At 53.7% G+C, this 16,397-nt stretch overlaps 2 pseudogenes; one reads left to right on the forward strand and one right to left on the reverse strand.

The window, feature by feature from the left end:
- Positions 1-227: 227 nt before the first annotated feature.
- On the reverse strand, positions 228-1,172 carry LOC144251112 (putative olfactory receptor 2W6 pseudogene; annotated as a pseudogene).
- A 6,965-nt stretch (positions 1,173-8,137) lies between these two features.
- LOC144251012 (olfactory receptor 2B11-like) lies at positions 8,138-15,532 on the forward strand (annotated as a pseudogene).
- Positions 15,533-16,397: the final 865 nt, after the last annotated feature.

Raw genomic sequence — 16,397 nt, forward strand, 5'->3', positions numbered from 1 at the left:
AAGCCTGTGGTGACACAGGTGATCTGAATGCCTACACAGACTTTGAGGCTATGTGTATGTGCACACAGGAAACACAGATGGATGTCACATTTGTACTTGAGACTCAAGTGTGAATTTGAGATATCTCATGATGTATATCCGCCCCAGCCTGCCTCCACAGAATACCACTGGCCTGAGGATGTGGACGAGGGCACTGCACTCAGCAGCCAGATGCAAGTGCTGCTCGCTTAAGCTTCCCCAGACCCCTTCTCCCAGCCCAGGAGCCTGGCCACTGCCCCCTTCACATCCTTGTTCCTCAGGGTATAGATGAGGGGGTTGGCGCTGGGTGTGACCACCGTGTAGAAGAGTGTGAGGAACTTGCCCTGGTCCTGTGAGTAGCTGTTGGCCGGCTGCAGGTACATGTAGATGATGGTCCCGTAGAATAGAGAGACCACCAGCAGGTGGGAGGAGCAGGTGCTGAAGGCTTCCTGCGCCCCGCGGTCGATCTGATCCTCAGCACTGCGGCTGCGATCGTGCCGTACGAGACGAGGATCAGGGACAGGGGCACCAGCAGAAGCCCCACCCCCCAGGGCAAAGGCACAGGCTTCCACCAGCATGGTGTCTTCACAGGACATGGCGATGAGAGCCGGCATCTCACAGAGAAAGTGGTCCACCCTGCGGTGCCCACAGCGTGAGAGCCGCATGGTCTGAGGACACATGACGAAGGCATTCAGAAAGCCGCAGCCCCAGGCCACAGCGACCAGCTGCAGGCAGAGGCGGGGGTGCATGAGCACCATGTATTGCAGGGGCCGGCAGACGGCCACGTGGCGGTCGTAGGACATGAAAGCCAGGAGGACGCACTCGGTGGAGCCCAGCACCATGTAGACGTAGAGCTGGGCCACGCAGCCGTGGTAGCTGATGGTCTTGTCTGGGCCCCAGAGGTTCCACAGCAGCTGGGGCACAATGCTGGTGGTGAAGCAGAGGTCCAGGAAGGACAGGTTCCCAAGGAAGAAGTACATGGGCGTGTGGAGCCTGGCATCTGCGAGGGACAAGAGGACAATGGCAGCGTTGCCCACCAGTGCCAGGACATAGAAGACCAAGACAGAGGCAAACAGGACCCTCTCCAGTCGAGGCCGGTCAGAGAAGCCCACCAGTATGAACGCCTGGAGGGAGCTGTCCTTGCCGCTCCCCATGGCCACCCCACTGTGTGCAGAAACATCGGGGTCACTGGTAAGAGAACACAGCATGGCCCCCTGCCCGCTGCACCAGGCTGTGCACTCAAGAGAGTTCACCTCTGAGTGTACACCTACAGATGCCCATTATGTTCAGGGCAGTGTGCCTGACTCCCAGGCGGGGCATGGATCTGCCCTGGAGCCTGCCGCCTTGGGGAACAGTACAGGCATGTGATGACTAAGGCGGGTCAGAAGCTCAGCCAGAAGAGTTGTCGAGGGCTCGGTGTTGGCCAGTGGCTCCCAATGGGTGGGGAGAGCCCTGCAGCTGCTCCTATGTTAACGGAGGCCATGACCTGAGAACCAGGCTCTGGCTGTGTTCACAGAAGGAATGTGACCTGTGGCCCACTGAGCAGGATGCTTCCACAAGAGCCAGCAGGATGTGCCCAGGTACAGAGGTCAAACTCAGGGGCGACGCTCAGGGACTTCGCGAATGCAGACACGAGGCCACCTTGAATGGCAGGCCATTGTATCAAAACAGGACCCAATAATTCTTGAGGTGACAGGTGTGATTCTGCCTCTGCAATACATGACCTACAACCCAGCTTGGCATCCTGTGTGTTGGCTTTCCTCATGCAAGATGGAAAGAGGACAGGGCTTTTAGGTTCCCATCCATACCTCCCATGTCTACATGCCTGGTGACAGTGGGCTTATACCTTGGCCACCTACAGCCTCCAGGGCTACAGTTGTCTAAGATAAGGGCTGTGAAGGGGACCCTGCCTAATAGTGCCAATAGCTACTGAGGAAGGCCTCCCCTGAGACAGTAGTAGCAAGTGACACCAGGCAACACAGGACAGTGGACATGGGAGTACAGAAGCATTTTGAAGGACCCCTGTGTGCCTGTGGCTGCTGCCCTACCTGTCGGCCCTCATGGTGGAGTCTGCAAACTCTGCCTGGCTGAAGCTGTGGTGGGGATGCCTAAGTTTGAATCCAACAGTTTAGACACCAGATCCCCAGCTAAGCCACACAAAGGGGTAGGAAAGGGGCAGACAAGTGCTAAAGAACCGGGAGACTTTCACAGGCACACTTTGCAAGCGTCGAGTATGAAGAGCACCTGAGCTTCGGTATCCACAGACCCATTGCTAAATTGCACCCCATGGAGAGACCCAAGGACTGGCGATGACAAACTACATAAATTATTTAGCAATGGCTGTCACTTAGACTGCCACTCCTGAGCCAAAATTGCAAGGTGACCTCAGGTCTTTTAAAAACATTTTTCCTCCATGCTTTATTACATCAGTGTGAGGTGGCCACCATGCATAGTCCTCTGACTCGCATCCTGCCCAGGTGTTTAGTTGACAGTCATGAAATTGCAAAGGAGCTATGAAAATGTCAAATTCCTTTAGTAGTTTCATTGGTATGAAATAATAAATGTGAACTCATTATGGAAACTTCGGCCTAATGTTCTGAAATTGGGTTGGTGAATGGGACTTGATTCTCTGACCTAAGGTTATGCTCCAACCACACCAACTCATGGAGGACAGACCAGGGCTTTCTAGGCTTTAATGGATAGAAATTAACAACAAAGAGTAGGGGAACTGTTTATATTTCAGATATACTGCACATTCTTATTTAGGAATTTTTAGACCCCTTTTCCCCCATGCAGGGACCAGCCACTGTGAGACAAAGGCATTGATCTGAAATGTGGGTCCAGGCCACACCACCTACTGAGCTAAAGTGAGACTCTCTCTGGCCATTCCTGTCTCTATGCACTCCCTCCTTCCAATAGCAGCCAAGCCCAGGGCTCAGGTCCCCTGTTCTGCACTCCCTCCTGTCCTGTGCCAGCCAAGCTCAGGGCTCAGGTCCACTTCTCTTCACTCCTCTCCTTCCTATAGCAGTCAAACCCAGGGCTCAGGTCCCCTGATCTGCACTCCCTCCTGTCCTGTGCCAGCCAAGCCCAGGGCCCAGGTCCCCTGCTCTGCACTCCCTCCTGTCCTGTGCCAGCCAACCCCAGAGCTCAGGTCCCCTGCTCTGCATTCCCTCCTGTCCTGTGCCAGCCAAGCTCAGGGCTCAGGTCCACTTCTCTTCACTCCTCTCCTTCCTATAGCAGCCAAATCCAGGGCTCAGGTCCCCTGTTCTGCACTCCCTCCTGTCCTGTGCCAGCCAAGCCCAGGGCTCGGGTCCCCTGCTCTGCACTCCCTCCTGTCCTATGCCAGCCAAGCTTAGGGCTCAGGACCCCTGCTCTGCACTCTAACCTGTCCTGTGCCAGCCAAGCTCAGGGCTCAGGTCCCCTCTCTGCACTCCCTCCTGTTCTATGCCAGCAAAGCTAAGGGCTCAGGTCCCCTCTCCTCACTCCCCCCTGTCCTATGGCAGCCAAGTCCAGTTCTCAGGTCCCCTGCTCTGCACTCCCTCCTGTCCTGTGATAGTCAAGCCCAGGGCTCAGGTCCCCTGCTCTGTACTCCCTCCTGTCCTATAGCAGCCAAGCCCAGGGCTCAGGTCCCCTGCTCTGCACTCCCTCCTGTCCTGTGCCAGACAAGCTCAGGGCTCAGGTCCCCCGCTCTGCACTCTAACCTGTCCTGTGACAGCCAAGCCCAGGGCTCAGGTGCCCTGCTCTGTACTCCCTCCTGTCCTGTACCAGCCAAGCCCAGGGCCCAGGTCCCCTCTCTGCACTCTCTCAGGTCCTATGGCAGCCAAGCCCAGGGCTCAGGTCCCCTGCTCTGCACTTCCTCCTTTCCCATCCTTTTCGTGCTATAGGGCTGTGGCTGCTGTCATTTGTCACCTTTCCCTCACCAACCTGCACTTACATGTCTACAGAGAGCTCCCTTAGGCTCAGCCATCTCTAGAGGAAAGCCTGTGATTCTTTTCACAATCACAGAGAAGCTCTCTCTATGCTGATACAGAAGAACAGAGCTTTCTGTTCAACCTGGCTCCTCTCCCACACAAGAGTGTGGTTTTATGTGTGCCTCTAGTCTCCAGGGGCACCCTGGGTTGGCCCAGCAGGGACAAGGCAAACAAGTAGAACAGAATCATCTTTATATGCCTACGATTCATTGTAGAAATCAGTGTGTTCTATCTTTTTTGAATCAGATGCATTATCTTTCTCAAAAATGGAGTTCCAAATGAGAAGTCGGGGTTGGGAAGCTCCCTACTCTGATGCACACTAACCAATATAAGCCCTAATAGAAGCCATCACAAAGATGATTTCAGTAGAGAGTCAGACCTGAGCCTCATTTCCACACACACACACAAAAATTCAAAGTCCTCACCCTTCTTATTCCGGGAAAGTTGAGGACCTGAGGTTCTGAAGCCCTTCTTCCCTCAATTCCAGAGATCAGTGGAGACTTCTCCAGAATGAGCAGCCAATTCTGGGTCTTCCAAAGGCAACTTCAGTGACAACTCTGATAGAAAATCAAACAGAAAAATGACATCTGACCTGAAGACGAGTTGGTGGAGCTCTCAGCAGCAGAAGGAGGAGGAGAAATCACTTCCTGAGGCAGGAGTGGCCAGAGTCTCACCTTAGCTCAGCAGGTGGGGTGGCCTGGACCCACATTTCAGATCAAAATGCCTTTGTCTCACAGTGGCAGGTCCCTGCATGGAGGAAAAGGGGCCTCCATGAGGAAGTAGCCTGAGGTGGGGAAGCAGGCTGAGTCCCAGGCATAGCCAGGGACACCATGGCACTGGCTCACATAGGGGCAGGAAAGGTGGCTTTCATCTCCTGTAGCTTGGGAAATGAGGCACCTGGGGACCTGAGGAGGCTGGTGTCAGCTTGTTTACAGAGCCAAGCCCTTGGGACCCCAGGAACTATGGTGTTCTCAAGGACCCCCAGGGAGGAAGCACTAAGCTCCCAAATATAAAAAATTAGCATAAGCCTCACAAATGTAAAAGGAAGCATGCATAGAACCCGCAGGCTGAAAACCAAGACCCAGATGGAAAGAACCCCCCAAGATTTCAATCCGCAGAGGCCTCCAGCCTTGGTAGATTCAAGACAACCCAAGTGCCAGCTGTCCCCCACACAGGCTCAACACCATTCTTACCCCAAACCACACCCCTTCCAATTTGTAGCTACAGACAAGATTATTCTACATTTTTTTAAGGAAAAGAAAATAAACCAGAAAGGCCAATAGTGAGTAACTCTGAAAAGATAAGGAACACAGAGGAGAGAATCAGCCTACCTGACTCCAAGAGTGTGTACAGAGTCACAGGACTGGAGCAGGGAGGGGAGCAACCCACAAAGACTGCCAGGGCCTGGAGCGAGCTCCCCACGTGGGCTGGAGCTCCCGAGAGGTTAGGAGCAATTCTGGGGAGAAGACACAGCCTGAGGACAAACACTGGCACTGAGGACACCCAGGGCCTCAACATAGGTCTCCTGTATGACCAAACATTCTGGACCATGAACTTGGATGCAAATGGACCACACAGCTCAAGGAATTGAATGTGTTGTGGGCTTCAATGTAAACTGTAAAGGTATGTAATTTTAAAAGAAGAAGGTGAGGAAACCTTCAGGACCCAGGAAGAGGCAAAAAAAATTCTTAGACTTGACTCTCAGCAACCCACAAAAGGAAAGGTTATTGATTGGGCTTAACCCAAATCAAAACTCGCCTAGGAAAAGATATGACTAAGAGGCTTAAAAGGCAAGCTATAGAAAGGAAAAACATTTTCAAACTATAACAGAGGTCTGGTGTCTAGAATATATGAAGCTCTCTCAAAAGTATTCAGTTTAATCCAATTAGAAAATGGTCAAATGTCAGGAGGAGGTGTCTCACCACAGAAGATACGTCATGTGTTGGGGATACTAGTCATTAGGCAAATGCAAATTCAGATGCAAATGAAACATCGGCACAAACCTATCAGAAAGCTCCAAAGAAAAATACAGAAAATAACAAAGGCTCACAAAGAGGTAAACAAACTGGATGATGGATAGTCTTAAGAAAGGGAGAGAATGACGCCCTTAAACTTATACATGGATTTGGCTCTTGCTAGGCAAGATGGCACAGGCCTGCAATCCCTGCTACTTGGGAGGCTGAGGCAGGAGGATTGCAAGTATTAGTCCTGCCTCAGCAACTAGGTAGACCCTGTCTCAAAATAAAAACTAAAAAAGGCTGGACTGTAGCTCCATGGTGGAGTACTTTACCAGGATATGTGAGGCTCTGGGTTTCATTCCCAGCACAAAAAAAAAAAAAAAAAAATAGAAAGAGAAAAGTATGTGAATGGGGCAGAGGCTATACTGGACTTGAATTATTGCTCTTAAAACCTGACTGAAATGTCCAAGAGATTCCAAAACAAAGTTAAATGGAAAGCCTACAGTAAGCTAGTGCTGCCTCCATGTTTGGGCCCTGCCTTTCCCTCTGGCTGTTCTTCGAGTCTTGGCTTCAGCCCAGATGTCACCTGCTCCATGAGTCTTGCCCTGCACACCCTTACTGTGGTTCCCAGTGCCCCTCTGTGCTGTCATTATGGGTTCAGGGCTCCCACCAGAATGGGAAACTGCCTTCTACTCCTCCTGATTTCCCTCACCAGCTGTGAGTTCCTTCCAACCAGAATGCAAGCTCAGTGGAGCGAAGACTCCATCTGCAGACCCCAGCCCACAGCACACACACCAGCTTGCAACCTCCCACAGGGTGGGAGAAAGACCAGAGATGGATGGAAGACAGAGGAGAGACAGGGATGATAGACAATGGCAGGTGATACAGAGATCAGAGCTAGAGGATAGACACAGGGTGCATGGATGGGTGGATGGATGGATGGATCACTGATGACAGATGATTAGATGCTGCAGCCCGGCTGGCTGGGCAAAATAGCCGGGGGGGTGATGAACAACTTGAGTACATTGATACAGCTGGAGTGGGAGCCGTTTATTGTAGGACAGGAGGGGTATTTATACATTCCACACAGCTTATCTTAATTAACATAAACTAGGTACAGCAGTCAACCTATAAGGAATCTCCACACTTACTGGCATTACTTCACAAACCACTCCCTCTGGCAAAATGCCGGGCGCCATCTTGACTTGTTTACAGACCCTAACAGATAGACATGACACAGATGACCCATACAAGATGATGGATCTGGATAGATGGATGACAGATGATGTAGACACAGGAGCTGGAGGGTAGCTACAGGATGGATGGAGGGATAGATAGGCAGACAACACATGATGGACAGGGGAGGGGGACACATGATAGATGACGGAGCTGGATAGAGAGAAGACAGATGACATACATATCAGATAGGTGACAGATGACACAAGATGGACAGAGATGGAGAGACAGCTGGCTGAGTGGAAGAATGATTAGCACTCCTCATGGGGACAGAGGCTTGGGTGGAATTCTGTAAAGCACATGGACCGGCTGCTCCTCACTCACACTTATGTGGATTGTATGTAGCCTAACTTTCCATGTGGGGATCTGGAGGGGTTGGCCAGACCCTGTGTGGGGACACCTGTAAGGTTGGCTGGTCTATGTGTGGGGACACTGGGAGGGACTCACTGTTGCCTGTGTGGTGACACCTGCAGGGATCTCTGCCATCTCTACATAGCTTCACCTGACCCAGCCCCATGCTGAATAGTGGGGTAGAAAGGCGTCTCATGAGTCAAACCCATGTCACCTTTCAGGAAATGGGGCAAGTCGGGAGATACAGGAATGTGCCTCCATGTGCACTGAGGCCCAGTGGTGACACTGTGACAGTGCTCTCCGTGCTGGGCTTGCACTGGTTCACCAGGAGCCCCCATAGCAAGTACAGCCCTCACAGTCAACAAAGCCTTCACAGACCAAGCCAGGCAGTGTCTGCTCTCCCAGGGACTCTGAAGGGTGACAGCCACACTGGGAGCCCAGGAGTGAGTGTGGTGGCCAGTGTGAGGGAAGCACAGCTCCAGCTAAGGCCCTGCGGAGCCTGCTTCACCAGAGGCCCAGCTGCCCAGAGACTGTGGCTGGCCTACAGGCCAGGGCTGCCCCAGAGGACACGGCTGCCCTGAAGGTGTGGCTTCACCAGAGGCTATGGCTGCTCCAGAGTCCATGGCTGTCCCAGAGGCTGAGGCTGCCCCAGAGTCCATGGCTGCCCTGGAGTCTGTGGCTTTAACAAAGGCCGTGGCTTCACCAGAGTCCAGAGATGCCCTGGAGGCTGTGGCTTCCCCAGAGGCTGAGGCTGCTCCAGAGGCTGAGTCTGCTCCAGAGGCCGTGGCTGCCCCAGAGGCCATGGCTTCACCAGAGGCAATGGCTGCCCATGGTGACGGGCAGAGATGCTGGGTTCTCACTGGAGCCACGAGCTGCTTCGCCAGTCATGAATAATGACACCTGTCCTCAGTCACCTTACCCTGGACATGCCCAGCTCATCTCATGCAGAAGCCATGCCGGGCCCAGGAAGTACTTGGGTGGGAGCCTCTGGGGACTTGGAGTGGCTCCCTGTGCTAGACACAGCTCCCTCTGCTGCTCTGGTAGGGAGCCACACAGGGACACGAGGTGGCCTCAGACTGCTGAGCCCCTGAGGTGAGAGCTTTGCTGTGTGAAGAGACTTCCTTCACTTTCAGCCATGCACCCCGGGGGAGGACTATTCTCAGAATAATGAGTGAGACATGACTCCCCCTGGAGGCACCTTCCTGCAAACTTGGACCTTGAACTAATTATCTGCTTGCCCATGGCTCAGACCCCAGAGGAGCCACACACTAACCCTCGGAGGCTCAGTGGAACAAAAAATGCTCTCTCTTGGCTAAATTCTAGAGTCACCACCACAAGATCCCAGACCCTCTGAAGAGTCACACATCTCCTGAGCAAGGGCTCTGTGTCTAGGGCAGGCTGTCACTCTGCTCAACTCCTGCTTCTCCCCCTCCAGGTAGGGCGGTCAGGGCCAGGCTGGGCATGAGAGCAGGCCCCCTCCTTTCTCCTGGTGGCTCCACACCACTGCAGGACTCTCACCCAGGACAGGCGGGCGAGGCGAGCAAGGGGACGGAAAAGCCTTCCTAGGCTCTATCTTCCCTCTCAGCACAGCAGCTTGCAGACCCAAGAAAAAAACAGGAGTGAAGGAGGCGAGCATCTATGGAAGCTGCTGACAGAGGAAAAGGCAGTAGCCTAGACTCCTGAGAGCAGACAGAAGCACAAAGAGCCCATGTGGACCCCATGCAAGCCCAGAGCACTGGACCAGTGTCACACAGCAGGAGGCAGGCAGGATGCTCAATCTGATTCCAACCAAGTGTGAAACGTCGGGTGGCAAAGAAGCCACATGAAACGTGGAAGAAATGCCATCTGCAAGTGAGCTGTGGAGGAGCCAGCAACGCCCTACAGGAGGCCACCTGGGCAAGAGCTGAGGGACTCCCGCTGCCACTGTGGAGGAGAGAAGGTGCTCTAGTGAGAAGGGCTCCAACGTGCAGAAAGGCAGGAGAAATTTCCAGACAGGGGACAGACATGCTACCCACCTGGCCTGCTGCCTACACGTGGCCTAGGTGTGTCAGTCATCACAGAGCAGCACAGCAACATGCGACATTTTATAGTGATGATGAACATTAGGACAGCTTCTGGGGAGCTTGCCCAGCATCTACTCCAGCAGTGTTGGGAGGCAGAACGGCTCTGTGACGGAAGGACACACTGAGCATGGGCGCCACAAACAGCAGGGCTGGATGGTCTGACCAGGAGAGGGGCTGTGTTGGGCATGATGGGAGCAGCCTCCCTTGGTGCACAGAGAGGGAAAGAGGACTCGGCTGAAACTATGGCCCCTGTGTGTGCTCAGAGCCAACAGCAAGGGGAGGTTGGTGTCACAGGAAACAGAGAGAGGCCACATCAGAGGTGGACTGGGTGCCACGTGTGGGTGCCCACAGGGTCCCAGTGCCCTTTAAAGGGATGCAGGGCAGACTGAGCACAGCCTGGCGTGAGGATGGGACCCACGCTGCTCCACAGCAGGATCTCCTGGGAGGGAAAAAAGGCCAGCACCACGGCAGTAGGGGTCCAGAGAGGGTTGGCCCTTCCTGTTTTTCAAGAACCTTCCTTCTGCTGGTTCCCAAAGCTGGTGGCCAACTTGACCCAGTGGTTGCCCACAGTGTCATGGCACAAGGAAAATTCCTTATAAAATCACATTTGACTTTTTATGCCTGGCTTATCTCACTTAAAATGATGGTCCTGGGCTTGTCCATTGCCACCAGAGGAAGGATTGGCCTCTTGCTGGGAAAGGAACTTGCCACTGTGCACAGCCCTCAGCCTCCCACCCTCCTGCTGATGGACACAGTGGCCGTCAAGCTTGGGTGCAGCTTCAGAAGCTCCCCTGGCTGATGTCCTCCTGGGCTGTGGTCCCCTAACTGGCTGCTAGTCACCCAGCCACTGTGTCTTAACTTTGTGAGGAAACTCCATGCCGCTCTCCATAACGCCTGTGCTAATTTCCCTGCCCACCACTGAGCAGAGGGTACCTGTCCTCCACACTCTGGCCACCTTAAGGGTTGCTTTTTTAATAGGCACTCGGACAGAGAGGGCAGAGAAATGTGCTGATCCTCACATACAGATCGTAAAAGAGCTGACCTTGGAGGAGAGGGCAGGATGGTGGCTGCAGTGCTGCCGGCCATGGGGGGACACTGGAAGACTGTGGACAGGAGTCATGGATGACAGCCGTGGCAGAGGGAAGGCTGAGAGATCTGCACTGGGCTGTTTAGTCATGACAGAGGAGTGGACGCTAAGCACCCTCTGCACCAGGAGGAGGCCAGCAGGTGGAACCCGCATCTCCATCAGCCAGACTTCCCCACTCCACCCGCTCCCTGCTCCTCAGAACCCCACGCGGCACCTGAGCAGTACCAATGAATGTGTCCATCAACCAGAAACTAACAGAAATATAGGATACTTACTTATCCAAATTTGACCATGCTAATGTTTGGTTTAGCTTGGTTTGGATACTGTAAGGGAGAATTCCTGTCAGGAGCGGAGGTGTACCTGCCCAGCTGAATGGCCAGGGCTTCCGTGCGACAGGGGAGCATGAGAACTGGGACCAGGCACTGACCTTGCCCTGCCCACACTGGGTGCTCTGTGCTGCTGTGGTTTCCCTGGCTTGCTGTGCGGTCATTACATATTAAAGGAAAGTCATGTGGAGAGTAAAGAAGTCACTTCAGCAGGCCTCCTCCTGCCAGGCCACCCGCAGCAGAGTGAGTCTGCACGCCCTGAGGGAGGCATGCCATCTGCTTTCCAGGGCAGGAAAGCAGAGCCCCAGGCTGGCGCTCCCTGTCCCACACCCTAGGGTCCCTGTGTCAGGCTGGCCCCACTGGATCCAGATGTGGACTCTGCGCATCAGCACTGTGCTCCTCAGCCACGCAGAGGTCCCACCATGCACAGCACCACCCCTGCTGCCCCTGTAGTGGGCATATTAGAACTCATATCCACCTGCTGCGACCAGCACTCTCTGGATGCCTGCACACGGCTGATGGACTGCTGTCCACTGCGTCTCCAGCCTGTGTCACCGGGGAGTGAGCACACAGCCCCAAGATTCTGTTTCCTCTTCTTCTAACACCACGTGTGACCTTGGCCCCTCCAGCTGGTGATGCGCTTCCTAACTTTCTTGATGCTCGGTGCCCACTCCTAGCGGCTGCACCTGGGTGAGGACACGCTGATCTAGAATCTGCACTTCTGAACAGAGGGCAGAGGACTGGGATCAGGGCACACGTGCAAAATGGCACAGAGGTATGTGAGCAGATCCACAGCCAGTCCTGAGAGGGAAAGGACAGTCCCGAGGGAAGAGCTCACCAGAGAGACTGGGGGCAGCTCTGAGGGCAGCTCTGAGCATGTGCAGGGGAGTGTCCCCCTGTTGAGAGTCACAGCCAAGTCGGGATGGCGCCTGGCATTTTGCCAGAAGGAGTGGTTGGGAGGTGCCGCCAGCGAGCCATTGGGATGATGGTGATTAAGTTAAGCTGTGTATAATTATTGGGATGGTGACTGATTGCTGTAACTGGGTGATGCTGTATTGGGGCAAGCTGTGTATTCAGTTGTGTATGTGGACCTCTGCTGTCCGGCAGTGGGGCGGCTCCTGCTGCCTCAGGTGCCTGCTACTTTTGAGTTCTCACAGAGTTCCACTTGAGTTCCCGTTGATTCTCGTGGAGTTTCTGGAGAGTTCTGGAGAGTTTCCATGGGGTTCAGGCAATAAAGTAGTTCCTGTTTGAACCTACAAGTGGCTCGTGACCTCCTGGTTATTTTGTGCCCAGCCAGACTACGGCATCCCCCAGGGGAGAGAAGGCAGAGAAAAGTCTGGAGAGAAGACAGGAGCACCAGGTCTGGCCCCCCACCCCCAAGAGAGTCCTGGAACCAGGCAGAAGGAGGGCATGGAGAACAGCTGAGGAACACATGGCCCCAGGCCCTGCACAGAGGGCAGTGCCAAGCAGCCCCAGGAGGTGACAGCCCACCGAGGATGAGCACAGGATGTCACCAAAGGCACACGGGTCATACACAGAGAACCAAGCCCAGGCAGGAAACGAGAGCAGACAGAGGGAAGTGACTGGTCCATGCAGGGGACCCTTAGGACAGCGCCTGGAAGCCTCTCCTCATGAGTGCAGCAGAGCAGTTGGAGGGGCAGGAGGCTCAGAGTGCAGAGAGAAGGAAGGGACGTCAAGGACACTGGTCCTGCAGGGGCAGGAGGCTCAGAGTGCAGAGAGAAGGAAGAGGGGTCAAGGACGCTGGTCCTACAGGGGCCCCCAGGTCACAAGGCCACCAGAACCAGACAATAGCGAAGTAGAAAGTGAGCTCGCTGTAACTAGGGAGACCCCACACACCACCAGCCACACCTCCGGGCACAGTAACTTCTGGACCTGGAGGCTTACTACTGACCACTGCCCAGCAGCCAGTGAGGAAAGGACACAGTCTTCTCAGAGGCTCTGAAGAGATGACATTCTTCTCCTCCCACAACGTAGCTGTACCTAGACATGAATACCAGGTGAAGACAGCACAGACAGCAAATCAGGCCCTGCAGCACCACTGACGCAGCACCTCAGCCACTGCTAGAAGCCAAGCGCAACAGGCCCACAGCATGGACACGGAGGTCAGGCAGGCAGGCCACCAGGACACAGCATGCTCCAGTGCACGAAGGCCAGCCAAGTTGGTGTTTGAAGAGAAGAGGAAGCAGAAGAAATTATATGAGGTTTTCTAATTTGATGCATTTGACAAAATTCAACTTTCTTTTAATGAAAAAATCACAAAAGTAGGAATAGAAACTATGTCAACTTAATAACACACACACATAAAACCCACGGCAAACCTGAAATGATAGAATAAACAGTGCCCTGAAACTTAATGACCAGCCAGCTGGGCAGAAACTTGTCTCAAAACCCAGCAAAGGTGTCAAATACACATTCTCCAAAGAAAAGGTGCAATGGCCATATGGTGAGGGACCAGAGGCACACGTCACCACCAGGAAAGGACAGGGGACGCAGGTGAGGTTCAGCTCCACACCTGTCAGGCAGCCAATCCACCCTGGGTCCAGCTTGTGGAGGATTTGCATACCCAGTACCCGCGTCCACTGCAGTGGAAAGGCAGCGACATGGGAGCTTGCCAGACAGCCTCTTCCCCAGATTCCTCAGGTCTCTTGACTCCTAGTTCAACATTGTCCTTGTTGACTGCACCCCAAAGTCTGAAGCAGTTCAGAGAGCACCCCACACCACACACTGAGAAGCTCGGTTCACAGCAGCAAAACCTGCCGGCGACCTCTGGGTTAGCAGCAGGTAACACACCAGCAAATTCCTACATGTACTAAGTGGCCTGAAGAGGTAGGACCTCGCAACCTGCACTGCACTGTGCACTTCAGGGCATTCTGTAAGGAAAATGAGCTAATCGTGAAACTAAAAATATGGCATGATCACGTTAGCTGATGCAGTCAGAGCGGTCAGAATCACATGCAAGCAATGAAGCTGGGGGCTACCCTGGGAGTCGGGAGGGTTGCACCACATGATGGTGTGCCTGAAACCACAGGGCACACACTAGGAACAGGTAGGTCGGCAAACTTTATTCATATTTATCATAATGAAACAGTGGGGCAAAAAGGAAAGGGAGAGAGGCTTGCTGTCAATGAGCTGCAGCTGTCTCCTCCCAGTGAAGGACATAGCACCAGGCAGCTGCAGGGTAGCTGGTCATCAGCCCTCCTCCTGAGCCAGTGCCCTCCCTGACTGCTAGGGAATGACACAGCAGGCACTGTCCCCTGAGAGCCTTTCCTGGAAGAGATGTGCATGCCAAGTGCTGAAGCCCCTTGCCTTCTGGACAGCAGTAAGGCTTTGGAATGGATTGAGAGAGAAACTTAGTCATAGAAAAAAGAGTAGGAGTAACAAGAATAAGTGCACAGGTGAGGCCACAGGGCTCAGCATGGACCTCCACATGAAGTCTGCCTGCAATGCGGCAGGTCTCCCTCCTGCGGTGTCACCAGCAAAGGCAGAGATTGACAGAGCAGACCCACACAGGGAGGGCTTCTCCAAAAACTAACGGGACCACCCACCACCATGATGAAGGCCTCAGAGTGTTGCCATGGAGACACTGAAATGAAAACTCCCTGCTCATCTCACCTCTCTTGTCTGCAGCCAGTGGAGAGCCAGAGCCATGGGAGGAGAAAGCGTGAGCTCCCCAGAAGCACCATCCTGCTGGGCTTCTCAGGTACCAAGCTGGAGCGCCCCCTCTGCACAGAGATGTTGGTCTCCCGCATCCTGAAGCTCATAGGCAACAGCCCCACCATATCTCTCTCCCTGCTGGAGCCCAGACTCCAGATCCCCACGTACCTCCTCCTGGACAAGCTCTCTGGGCTGGACAGCTGTGTCACCTGCACCATCATGCCACAGATGCTAGCCCACCTACGGGGGACAAGAAGACGATAACCTCCTGGGGCTACATCATGCAGTCCTACCTCTTGCATTGGACAAGCTGTAAGAAAGTGCCCTGCTGACAGTGATGGACTTTGACCTGTACATGGCAATCTGCCAGTACCTCCAGTACCCACTCATCCTGCACCTGTGGGTGTGTGAGCAGATGGACACCGCAGCCTGGTCCAGCGGCCTGGCCAACTCTGTGCTCCAAGCCACACTCAGCCTCCAGCTTCCCTTCTGTGGGCACCACACCCTGGACCACTTCTTCTGTGAGGTGCCTGCCCTGATCAAGCTAGCCTGTATGACACCAGGGCAAACGACCTGGCCCTGACCTTGGGAGCTGTCTCTTTCGGCATAGTGGCTCCACTGCTTGTGCTCATCTTCTGCACCTGCATTGCTAGGGCCCAGGGCAGCACAAGGCACTGGGCGCCTACAGCGCCCACCTGCTCTTCGTCCTCATATACTTTGGGCCAGGCATCCTCATATACCTCCAGCCCCCCACCAACAGCACCCAGGCCAAGTTTATGTCCCTTTTCTACTGTGTGGTCCCTCATTGCCCAACCCCCTGCTCTACACCCTGAGAACAAGGATGTGATGGCAGTCTGGAGGGGGTTGCATCCCAGGGCTGGCTCAGGTCCTAAGGAGTGGTGGTCTCTGCCTGTCTCCTGGAACAATGGCTCGAACACACCACGGCACTGACCAGGTGAGTCTCTGTGAACACAGAAGAAGGGCTCCCTTCCCCCTCGTCAATCACCCAGTGATGGGAAGACTCTTTAGACTCAAAAATCTCTAAGCACCATTGTGCCTGCCTTGGCGCTTCACCAGCGAGTCTGTCCAGAGCCAGAAGGACCAGCATCATCCACACCCCTATGGAGTGGAAAGTGCCACCTTGGAACCCTTTCCCACAACCACTCCCCTTGCCCAGGTGCCTTCCAACAAAGTTTGCTGACACCTCAAACATGAACCATTTATGGTGAAAACTTTCAAAGTCCTTTCTTTGAAATATACATCCCACATCATCATAACACACGATGCTAGCCTCCACAGCCACCAACTGTATAACAGCACCAAAGAGCTCCCTGCTCCTGCCTACCAGTGATGATCCACCTTTCCCCATCCATCGCTCCGTCCCTCCAACTCTGCTCATTCTCTGATCACAAACCACATTCCACTCACATCTCCTGTTCAGATTCCACACGAGTGAGATCTGTGGTACTTGTCTTTCTGTTCCTGGCTTATTTTACTTAACATATTATAGATGCATGGCTTTCAAAAGTCAACATATTATTCAGTAATCATGACACATTTTTTAAAAATGAGCAGTACACATTATTCACTGCTATAGTTTCGATGTGAGGTATCCCTCCAAAAGCTCAAATGTGAAAAAAAAATACAAGAATATTCAGAGGTGAAATGATTATCTTATGGGAGGTGTAACTTCACTAGTAGGTTGATCTACT

The sequence above is a fragment of the Urocitellus parryii genome, chromosome Y, assembly GCF_045843805.1.
Source record: "Urocitellus parryii isolate mUroPar1 chromosome Y, mUroPar1.hap1, whole genome shotgun sequence".
Lineage (NCBI taxonomy): Eukaryota > Metazoa > Chordata > Mammalia > Rodentia > Sciuridae > Urocitellus > Urocitellus parryii.